The 11,668-nt window shown below is 45.4% G+C and overlaps 1 long non-coding RNA gene across 1 annotated transcript; it reads right to left on the bottom strand.

The window, feature by feature from the left end:
* Positions 1-10,133: 10,133 nt before the first annotated feature.
* On the bottom strand, positions 10,134-10,791 carry LOC311127715. Its single transcript, XR_014613138.1, has 3 exons — positions 10,712-10,791; positions 10,464-10,520; positions 10,134-10,211 (listed from the first exon to the last, which is right to left on the bottom strand). It is a non-coding gene; the product is annotated as an uncharacterized lncRNA (long non-coding RNA).
* Between the last annotated feature and the right edge of the window lie 877 nt (positions 10,792-11,668).

The following is an 11,668-nucleotide window of genomic DNA, read 5'->3' as shown; positions in this document are numbered from 1 at the left end:
TCGAGAGCATCCAGACCGGTTGCATCACTGCCTGGTATGTTAACTGCTCGGCATCTGACCGTACTACAGAGGGTAGTGCGTACGGCCCAGTACATCACTTGGGCTAAGCTTCAGGCCATCCAGGACCTATATACTAGGTGGTGTCAGAGAAAGATAATTCCCAATGGCAGTGGAGGCTCCTCAGAGGAGGAATAAAATAAAAATAGTAAAACATTGAAAAAGTTATCATTTTTAGATGAAACTATACTAAATATATTAATGTCACCAAATAATTGATTAAAACACACTGTTTTGCAATGAAGGTCTACAGTAGCCTCAACAGCACTCTGTAGGTAGCACCATGGTGTAGCCGGAGGACAGCTAGTTTCCGTCCTCCTCTGGGTACATTGACTTCAAAACAAAACCTAGGAGGCTCATGGTTCTCACCCCCTTCCATAGACTTACACAGTAATTATGGCAACTTCCGGAGGACGTCCTCCAACCTATCAGAGCTCTTTCAGCATGAACTGACATGTTGTCCACCCAATCAAAGGATCAGATAATTAATCTAGTACTGAAAGCATAAAGTAGAGCTAGCTAGCACTGCAGTGCATAAAATGTGGTGAGTAGTTGACTCAAAGAGAGAGAAAGAAAATAGTTGAACAGTTTTGAACAAATTCATTTCTTCAAAAATTATGGCGAAGCAAGAGAGACAGAGAAAGCTAGCTATATTTCCTTATATTTTTTTTACTTTCACTTATTTAGCTAGCGAATGCAGCTATCTAGTTTAGTCTACTCAAACACCCGGCTCAAACAGAGCGGGATGCTTTGTTAGCTAGATGGCTTTGGCTATCCAACACTGGAAATCTCCCAAGTCAAGGTATAAGCTTTTGGTTTTATTAATTTATTGCCACCGGCGCCCTCTGGTGTAACTGCTAAACTGCTTGCTGACTGTACACTGTACTGCATGATTGTAGCTGGTTTACTAATGCGTTAGTTCTATTAGCTATGTTGACAATGATGTAGGCTGTGTGTAGTGGTTAGCGGTTATGATATGAAGATTTGGCTTAGAACGTTTTTTTCGCCTGGTCACAGACAGCTGATGTGTTGTGCACTGAAGTCCACAAACATGAGAGGAGGATATCTCGTATATGCGAGAAGGAATTATACAACGAGCAAAGTGATCATGCTGTTTGTATGTGGCTGCTATGAATGTGAACTGTGTTTGCGTAATGATCAGGGGTGTCTTCAGGCGGTATTGAATGTGTCACTGTCTGTCACCTCGATTACTCAAATTTCTCTCGACCTGTGCACAAACGTTGTAAACTTTCATTCATAGGCTGGGTTGTAGAAACCTCATGATGGATATAGGGAAAATGTGAGTATCATGTAGTAGCCTAAACCTATCAATGTTACATTGTTGTACATCGATGTTACAATAAGCTGTAATAGAAATAAAGCCATGCTCATTTAAAAATGATCGTCCTCCCTAATCTTAAACGGAACCGACTGTCACTGATTTCCATACAGTTCATTCGGAAAGTATTCAGACCCTTTGACTTTATCCACATTTTGTTACGTTAATGGGATAATGGTTTCCATGTGTTTGATACCATTCCATTCACTCCATTTCAGCCATTATTATGAGCCGTCCTCCACTCATAAGCCTCCTGTGGTAATGGGGATAGATACGGTAAAGAGGTCAATGGAATGCACACCGTGGGGGATAGAAGTACTCTGGATTGGCACACATTCAACAAATCTGATCCAACAAAGTGGATATTTGTCAAATCTGTCATGATTGATGTGTATTGTAACAGGTCCACAATGTGGTTACTAAAATCCGATTTTGATATTTGGCTGTTTTCGCTGCATAACATTTAGAAGTTATCCCTTTTCAGGTTTAGAAAAAGTGACTGCTAAATGCTAACTCCTGTTCGTATAGCTAGTAGCATAGCTAGCATACAGAAATTGGTGGTGGTAGTCAAAGTCATTTTTAACTGTAATGCAGTTGATTGATGATGATGACATGAACATGTATTGGGGTTGACATCCATACAAGCATTATACTCCGAATTTTAGCTCAACATAGTGTGAAATACACATATAAACAATAGCCTAAACGTAGGCTAATTTTGCTGGGGTGCAATGGGGAGATTCGGGATGGAGGTGGGAAAATGGTGCAGCTTTTTTCATTCATTTTATCTCGGCTGAGCTCCTATGTCAAGCACCGGGAAACGGACTCTAACATCTTAGAAGAGGTAAGGTCTTGTCTTTTCGTTTAGCTAGTTGCTTGTAATTAGCTGGATGGCTATAGCGATTAGCCCTGAAGTGGTGCGGTACAGACCAATTTATTGGATGCAGTATGACAGCTCCTCAAAGTGCAAGAAGTATGAGAAATGCTGACTTCTGCAGAGAGGCATTGCAGTAAATGCTTTACAGCCACTGCAGACATCGGATTGACCATGCAGAGCCTGTGAGGCGCACGTCATCGCCTTACAGAGCTTGATTTGGTCTCCGCAAGCCTCCGGAGGCTCCACAATTGTCTCACACACTCCTTACAGAGCCTCCGGACCCCATTTTCGGATCAAGCATAAATTGGTTTTTATCCCCCTCCTGCAATCCCTAGTCAATCCTATTCATATGCCTTGTGCTGCAAAAGCGAATATCATTTCCAAAATACATTTCACTCCACTGTACAAAGGTTTTGTATCCCTACTTCGTGAGTTGTGTTGGTGGTTCTACCACAGGGTAGGTAGTGCGTTACGTGCAGTAGCCAAGGGCCACAGCTTGAAACTAGATGTAGTAAGACTGCCCCTGACAGTAGCCTCTCCACTACCAATACCCTTGCAGTGCCTCCTCATGGCAAAACATATGGTAACTAGCTAACTTACGACTCAGGATAAACTACTTGCGATCTTGCAGCAGCAGTTGGCCACAGAGGTGTAATGTGCATGTCCACTGGCATGTGGACATGCCCAACCACTGCCCCAACTATGGGTTAATAGCCAGTTAAAGAGCTCCAAGCATCAAAGGGGGGAGTAGGACCCTGAGCTAAAACGGCCAACAGCAAATGTCAGGAGGATCTGTTCCCCCTGATTTACTCTTATGCTCCAGGACTTGGGGAGATTGAGGGAAAAAAGATGGTAACTGTTGCCCACTAGTTTTCCAATTGTAGAAAAAATAAATTTGATTCTTTATTCCTATTCTTATATCCATTGATATGCCTGGTTTCTATCAGTTATTCATAGAAATGCACCTGCGTCATGTAGGTAATTAGTCCAGACTCATTAAAGAGTAGGGTTATTGTAAGTACACATGTTGTATAAGGAAATTATTTATCTGCAAATAAACATGAAACTATGGTCAATAAATACAATGTTATATCAAAGGTCTAGACTGGATTGTATCAATACTAATATGTTGGGGTGTGGATAAGGCAATGGAGCTTAGATGAAAGAAGCGTGGGTTGTGCAATAAATTGGGTTTAGGTGCAAGTTTGCTGCCAAGCTGATGTGTTGCAATAAATGACTGTTTTGTTCATTTACAAGGACATGATATTCAGAAGATGTTGCCCTGCATCTCAATTTTTGTTTTAATCTATTTTAAGCCTGTCACGATCGTTACAGGATGAAGCGGACCAAGGCGCAGCGTGATATGCGTACATTCTTTTATTGCAGTACACAACACGAACCAAAACAAACGATACGTGAAGTCCTGGGAACAGGCACGGACCGTGCCGGACTGACGACGCGCACCACTGGCTTGGTGCGGGGAGCAGGAACGGGCCGGACCGGGCTGACGACGCGCACCACTGGCTTGGTGCGGGGAGCAGGAACAGGCAGGACCGGGCTGGCGACACGCACCACAGGCTTAGTGCGGGGAGCAGGAACGGGCCTGACCGTACTGGGAACACACACCACTGGCCTTGTGTGGGAATCAGGAACGGGCCGGACCGGACTGGTGACACACACCACTTGCTTGGTGCGAGGAGCGGGACTGGGTTTCCTCATAAACCTCCGCTCCCTCTGCTGCCTAACCAGTTCCTCTCGCCGTGCCTCTACACTTTCCTTCTCCCTCGTGACCAATGACCCCCTTAATCTGGCGGCCTCCTCTGCTAACCGGCTGAACCGCTCTATCGCGGCCTCCTGCTGCCTCGTCGTCCACGGTGTGAGCCCCCCCCTAAAAAGTGTTTGGGCTTGTCTCTCCCCCGTGCTCATGGCCTCCATCCCTCTTGCCAGACTCTCACTCATCTCCTCCCAAGTCCATCCTCTCTCCTCGTCACGCTGCTTGATCCAGTCGAGGTGGGATCTTTTGTCACGATCGTTACAGGATGAAGCGGACCAAGGCGCAGCGTGATATGCGTACATTCTTTTATTGCAGTACACAACACGAACCAAAACAACAAAACAAACGATACGTGAAGTCCTGGGTTGAACACAAACCTTCCGGAACAAGATCCCACAATAAACTGTGCCAAACAGGTTGCCTAAGTATGGTCCCCAATCAGAGACAACAAGCTACAGCTGCCTCTGATTGGGAACCACCCTGGCCAACATAGATATACACGAACTAGAACACAACATAGAAAACTATAACATAGAAAAATCCACACCCTGGCTCAACATATAAGAGTCCCCAGAGCCAGGGCGTGACAAAGCCATTAGGCCACTGGGATGAATACACCTTTTCCCTCGAGAGGGTTTATAGCAAGATAGAGGAAGTGGTTCTTGCAGCTGACTAGCTTCCTGCAGTGGTGACCTACAGTGAGGGAAAAAAGTATTTGATCCCCTGCTGATTTTGTACGTTTGCCCACTGACAAAGACATGATCAGTCTATAATTTTAATGGTAGGTTTATTTGAACAGTGAGAGACAGAATAACAACAAAAAAATCCTGAAAAATGCATGTCAAAAATGTTATTAATTGATTTGCATTTTAATGAGGGAAATAAGTATTTGACCCCTCTGCAAAACATGACTTAGTACTTGGTGGCAAAACCCTTGTTGGCAATCACAGAGGTCAGACGTTTCTTGTAGTTGGCCACCAGGTTTGCACACATCTCAGGAGGGATTTTGTTCCATTTCTCTTTGCAGATCTTCTCCAAGTGAGGCTGACGTTTGGCAACTCAAACCTTCAGCTCCCTCCACATATTTTCTATGGGATTAAGGTCTGGAGACTGGCTAGGCCACTCCAGGACCTTAATGTGATTCTTCTTGAGCCACTCCTTTGTTGCCTTGGCCGTGTGTTTTGGGTCATTGTCATGCTGCAATACCCATCCACGACCCATGTTCAATGCCCTGGCTGAGGGAAGGAGGTTCTCACCCAAGATTTGATGGTACATGTCCCCATCCATCATCCCTTTGATGCGGTGAAGTTGTCCTGTCCCCTTAGCAGAAAAACACCCCCAAAGCATAATGTTTCCACCTCCATGTTTGACGGTGGGGATGGTGTTCTTGGGGTCATAGGCAGCATTCCTCCTCCTCCAAATACAGCGAGTTGAGTTGATGCTAAAGAGCTCGATTTTGGTCTCATCTGACCACAACACTTTCACCCAGTTCTCCTCTGAATCATTCAATGTTCATTGGAAAACTTCTGACGGCCCTGTATATGTGCTTTCTTGAGCAGGGGGACCTTGCGCGTGTTACCAATTGTTTTCTTGGTGACTATGGTCCCAGCTGCCTTGAGATCATTGACAAGATCCTCCCGTGTAGTTCTGGGCTGATTCCTCACCGTTCTCATGATCATTGCAACTCCACGAGGTGAGATCTTGTATGGAGCTCCAGGCCGAGGGAGATTGACAGGTCTTTTGTGTTTCTTCCATTTGCGAATAATCGCACCAACTGTTGTCACCTTCTCACCAAGCTGCTTGGCGATGGTCTTGTAGCCCATTCCAGCCTTGTGTAGGTCTACAATCTTGTCCCTGACATCCTTGGAGAGCTCTTTGGTCTTGGCCATGGTGGAGAGTTTGGAATCTGATTGATTGATTGCTTCTGTGGTCGGTGTCTTTTATACAGGTAACAAAATGAGATTAGGAGCACTCCGTTTAAGAGTGTGCTCCTAATCTCAGTTTGTTACCTGTATAAAAGACACCTGGGAGCCAGAAATCTTTCTGATTGAGAGGGGGTCAAATACTTATTTCCCTCATTAAAATGCTAATCAATTTATGACATTTTTGACATGCGTTTTTCTGGATTTTGTTGTTGTTATTCTGTCTCTCACTGTTCAAATAAACCTACCATTAAAATTATAGACTGATCATTTCTTTGTCAGTGGGCAAATGTACAAAATCAGCAGGGGATCAAATACTTTTTTCCCTCACTGTATGTGCAGCAGCTGACCAGAATCCACCAGCAATCCTTCAGCAGCAGGTTCTGAATGACACGTTTTCCTGCGCTGTATGCAGAGGTGAGTGATCTCTGACCTTCTCAATGGCTGCCATAATGAAAGAAGTGTGTAGGTGTAACCGGTGTGAAATGGCTAGCTAGTTAGCGGTGCGCACAACTAGTGCTTCAATCGGTGACGTCACTCGCTCTGAGACCTTGAAGTAGTTGTTTCCCTTGCTCTGCAAGGGCCGCGGCTTTTGTGGAGCGACGGGTAACGGTGCTTCAAGGGTGACTGTTGTCAATGTGTGCAGAGGGTCCCTGGTTCAAGCCCAGGTAGGGGCAAGGAGAGGGACGGAAGCAACACTGTTACATTGATGCTGTTGACCCGGATCACTGGTTTGCTGTGGAAAAGGAGGAGGTCAAAAGGGGGGTGAGTGTAACCGGTGTGAAATGGCTAGCTAGTTAGCGGTGCGCACTAGTAGTGTTACAATCGGTGACGTCACTCGCTCTGAGACCTTGAAGGAGTTGTTTCCCTTGCTCTGCAAGGGCCGCGGCTTTTGTGGAGCGACGGGTAGCGGTGCTTCGAGGGTGACTGTTGTCAATGTGTGCAGAGGGTCCCTGGTTCAAGCCCAGGTAGGGGCGAGGAGAGGGACGGAAGCAACACTGTTACATAGGCCACACTATAATATTTTCTAATTTACATTTAATTTAGCTGAGTGTCTTTGCACATCCAACAGGACATATGTTACACACATGTTTATCAGCATTAGAGACAAGGACTATATAAAGTACAGTACTTTGCTCCCTGTGGAGCATAATGCAGCAACAAGCCCTTGCCATGCCTGATGGTCCTTGGCAACTTTTTCAGCTTCCCCCACAAGACAGGCCCATGGTCTTCAAACATTTGTGGTTGAATCAGAACTAGGGGTTAAAGTTTAAAGGACATCAAAACCATGTTGTCCTGACTAATTTGGTAGGGACAAATCATTCACTAAACCCTAAACCTCAACTAAATCGTGTCATAAATAAGGTGGAAATCGAGCAAGTTGATGAGACTAAACTGCTTGGAGTAACCTTGGATTGTAAACTGCAATGGTCAAAACATATTGATGCAACAGTAGCTAAAATGAGGAGAGGTCTGTCCATAATAAAGCGCTGCTCTGCCTTCTTAACAACACTATCAACAAGGCAGGTCCTACAGGCCCTAGTTTTGTCACACTAGGACTACTGTCCAGTCGTGTGGTCAGGTGGTCAGAGGGACTTTGGAAAATTACAATTGGCCTAGAGCAGGGCAGCACAGCTGGCCCTTAAATGTTCACAGAGAGCTAACATTAAAGATATGCATGTCAATCTCTCCTGGCTCAAAGTAGAGGAGAGATTGACTTCATCACTACTTGTATTTGTGAGAAGTATTGATGTGTTGAATGCACCGAGCGGTCTGTTTAACTACTAGCACACAGCTCAGACACCCATGCATACCCCACAAGTCTCTTCACAGTCCCCAAGTCCAGAACAGACTATGGGAGGCACACAGTACTAAACTCAGCAAAAAAAAGAAACGTTCTCTCACTGTGAACTGTGTTTATTTTCAGCAACCTTAACATGTGTAAATATTTGTATGAACATAAGATTAAACAACTGAGACATAAACTGAACAAGTTCCACAGACATGTGACTAACATAAATTGAATAAAGTGTCCCTGAACAAAGGGGCGGTCAAAATCAAAAGTAACAGTCAGTATCCGGTGTGGCCACCAGCTGCATTAAGTACTGCAGTACATCTCCTCCTCATGGACTGCACCAGATTTGCCAGTTCTTGCTGTGAGATGTTACCCCACTCTTCCACCAAGGCACCTGCAAGTTCCCAGACATTTCTGGGGGGAATAGCCCTAGCCCTCACCCTCCGATCCAACAGGTCCCAAACATGTTCAATGGGATTGAGATCCGGGCTCTTCGCTGGCCATGGCAGAACACTGACATTCCTGTCTTGCAGGAAATCACGCACAGAACGAGCAGTATGGCTGGTGGCATTGTCATGCTGGAGGGTCATGTCAGGATGAGCCTGCAGGAAGGATACCACATGAGGGAGGAGAATGTCTTCCCTGTAACGCACAGCGTTGAGATTGCCTGCAATGACAACAAGCTCAGTCCGACGATGCTGTGACACACCGCCCCAGACCATGACGGACCCTCCACCTCCAAATCGATCCCGCTCCAGAGTACAGGCCTCGGTGTAACGCTCATTTCTTCGACGATAAACGCGAATCCGACCATCACCCCTGGTGAGACAAAACCGCGACTCGTCAGTGAAGAGCACTTTTTGCCAGTCCTGTCTGGTCCAGCGACGGTGGGTTTGTGCCCATAGGTAACGTTGTTGCCGGTGATGTCTGGTGAGGACCTGCCTTACAACAGGCCTACAAACCCTCAGTCCAGCCTCTCTCAGCCTATTGTGAACAGTCTGAGCACTGATGGAGGGATTGTGCATTCCTGGTGTAACTTGGGCAGTTGTTGTTGCCATCCTGTACCTGTTCCGCAGGTGTGATGTTCGGATGTACCGATACTGTGCAGGTGTTGTTACGTGGTCTGCCACTGCGAGTACGATCAGCTGTCCGTCCTGTCTTCGGCGTCTCACAGTACGGACATTGCAATTTATTGCCCTGGCCACATCTGCAGTCCTCATGCCTCCTTGCAGCATGCCTAAGGCACGTTCACGCAGATGAGCAGGGACCCTGGGCATCTTTCTTTTTGTGTTTTTCAGAGTCAGTTGAAAGGCCTCTTTAGTGTCCTACGTTTTCATAACTGTGACCTTAATTGCCTTCCATCTGTAAGCTGTTAGTGTCTTAACGACCGTTCCACAGGTGCATGTTCATTAATTGTTTATGGTTCATTGAACAAGCATGGGAAACAGTGTTTAAACCCTTTACAATGAAGATCTGTGTAGTTATTTTGATTTTTACTTTTTTTTGCTGAGTTTACATAGAGCCATGACTACATGGAAATCTATTCCACATCAAGTAACTCATGCAAGCAGTAAAATCTGATTTTTAAAAATACACCTTATGGAACAGCGGAGACACACAGAACATACGCACTATACACACACGATTTTATGTTGTAGATATGTGGTAGAGTAGTGGGCTGAGGGCACACACTTAATGTGTTGTGAAATCTGTTGTGTAATGTAATGTTCTTAATTGTATATAACTGCCTTAATTTTGCTGGACCCCAGGAAGAGTATCTGCTGCCTTTGCAGCAGCTAATGGGGAGCCATAATAAATACTAAAGGCCAGTTGATAGTAGGCTAAGCAAAGTATTTCACTCAGATACCAGATCATAGACATAGCATTACTTTCATTTCTAACTTTATTCATACAAATGTATGGGGTGATCACAGAGCCAAAGCAAAGTAGCAGTTACTGAAAGTGTCGCACTCAAAGATAACGTTATCAAAAAAAGCATGGAAAATATACAGGACATGACATTGTATTTTATTCACACCTACTGACAACTCTTGCGATTGCCATATCAACAAAGTTGATTGGAATTTGTTTTAGTGCAGCTAATACAAACAGTAGAACAGTATCACAAAACATCCATAAAAGCATTAATATTTGATGAGAGGGCCTCTGTACATACTAGTGTCAAGTGCTAACCAGAATAGTATTGTCCTCACTAAAGTGACTGAGAGGAAGCTACTAACTAGACTATTGACATGCAGCCACAGCGTGTCATCAAGGTGAGGTGTTGAAGGTGCCCCTCGGGGGTCGGTGGGAGGCGAAGTTTGAGGGTGAACATGAAGACGTTGCTCGGTTTCTGAAGTAACAGGAACTGCAAAGAAGTCAGCCATCATGCCGCGGATCGCCGGGTGCTTCCGCAGGTACGAGGCATGCTCCACCTTCAACTCCTCCTGTAACACACAGGTCATGTGGGAAACGTAGGGGTTAGTGGTATAAGAGTAAGGGGCTAGGTGAGAGTAGGGGGTAATGGTAGGGTGTAGGGAAAGACTACCTTTCTGTCCAGGAACTTGGAGTGCATCTGCATGTCCACCCTCCCACGTCAGACACCTCTTCTCAAACACTGGCTTATCATCCCTCACCTCTAACACACAACACACACAAACATGAAATAGGGGAACTTTCCTAATAGTGTGTCTGTGTACCTGTGTGTATTTGGGGCGGGAGCAGCAGGAGCCTCATGTTGATGGCTGGCCAGGTGTCTAAACAGGAACAAGATCACACAGGGAGAAAGAGATTGCAGGAGCAGTGGTGCCCTGTATGTCCCAGGTTCCCCTGGTGTAGGCCAGGTTACTGTAAAAGCACTTTGTGACAACTGCTGATGTAAAAAGAAAAAGGCCATATATACACTTTTGATTGATTGAATGTATAAGTAGAAGTGATGTCCACTTACCCGTCATGTAAGAAGTAGCAGTGCCAACACTGCCAAGTGGCTGGGATGTCCTCCACTGTCCTCTCCACACCAAACACCTCCACCGTCTGCACCCCAGCTCCCTCTGACCACAGTTTGACGCGTTGGCCCACCAGACTCTTTGCGCATCAGAGGGAGCCACATTAGAAGCAGCAGGCTAGAGCCTTCACACACTAACCCCTTCAGAGAAGAACCCTTCAGAGAAGACAGAGGGAAGACAGTCTGCCTCCTCAGTTCCTACACACAAACACACAGTTTAGAGCCTTCAGATACATACCCTCTAACAGAGCACGTCGGGAAACACTGCCACCTTAACTCACAGACACACAAATAACCCTCATAAGATTCTCGGTGCAGACTTTAAACTTTTCTATGTGGAAATGACCATGTGTGTGTTTGTGTGTTTTCATCCATTCCTGTGTGAGCGTGTTACCTGTAGGAGGTGGTCTAGCTGCTGCAGCAGCTCCATGTCTATGGATGTTCTTCTCTACTGAACATGTGTAGGATGTGAGGGATTGTAAGGGAGTCTAATTCTGCATCCAGCGTCTCTATGGAGAATGAAGAGTTTAAAAGTATAACATTTTAATTGCGCAACCAACCCTACACCTATATACCACTATTTCATCACAAATCTGAAAAACATCTTATAACTTTTCTGCAGTAAAATCTCGTACACCCAGGTACTTCTCTGCAGCTGCCACCTACACTCATTAACAACACACTACCCCATTCCACTACTTTGACCCTATTTGCTCCTGCACCATGCCAATGGCACACAGCTGATTCAAATTATCAAAGCTTGATGATTAGTTGATTATTTGAATCAGCTGTGTAGTGTTAGGGCAAAAACAAATCGTGTACTGAGTTTGGGAAACTCTGCCCTACGAGGTCCAGAGCCTTCTGGTTTTCTTTTCTACCAGACAATTAATTGCACCCACC

The sequence above is a fragment of the Coregonus lavaretus genome (genome assembly GCF_964263955.1).
Source record: "Coregonus lavaretus genome assembly, chromosome: 4".
Classification (NCBI taxonomy): Eukaryota; Metazoa; Chordata; class Actinopteri; order Salmoniformes; family Salmonidae; genus Coregonus; species Coregonus lavaretus.
This window is presented reverse-complemented; position numbering and strand designations above follow the sequence as displayed.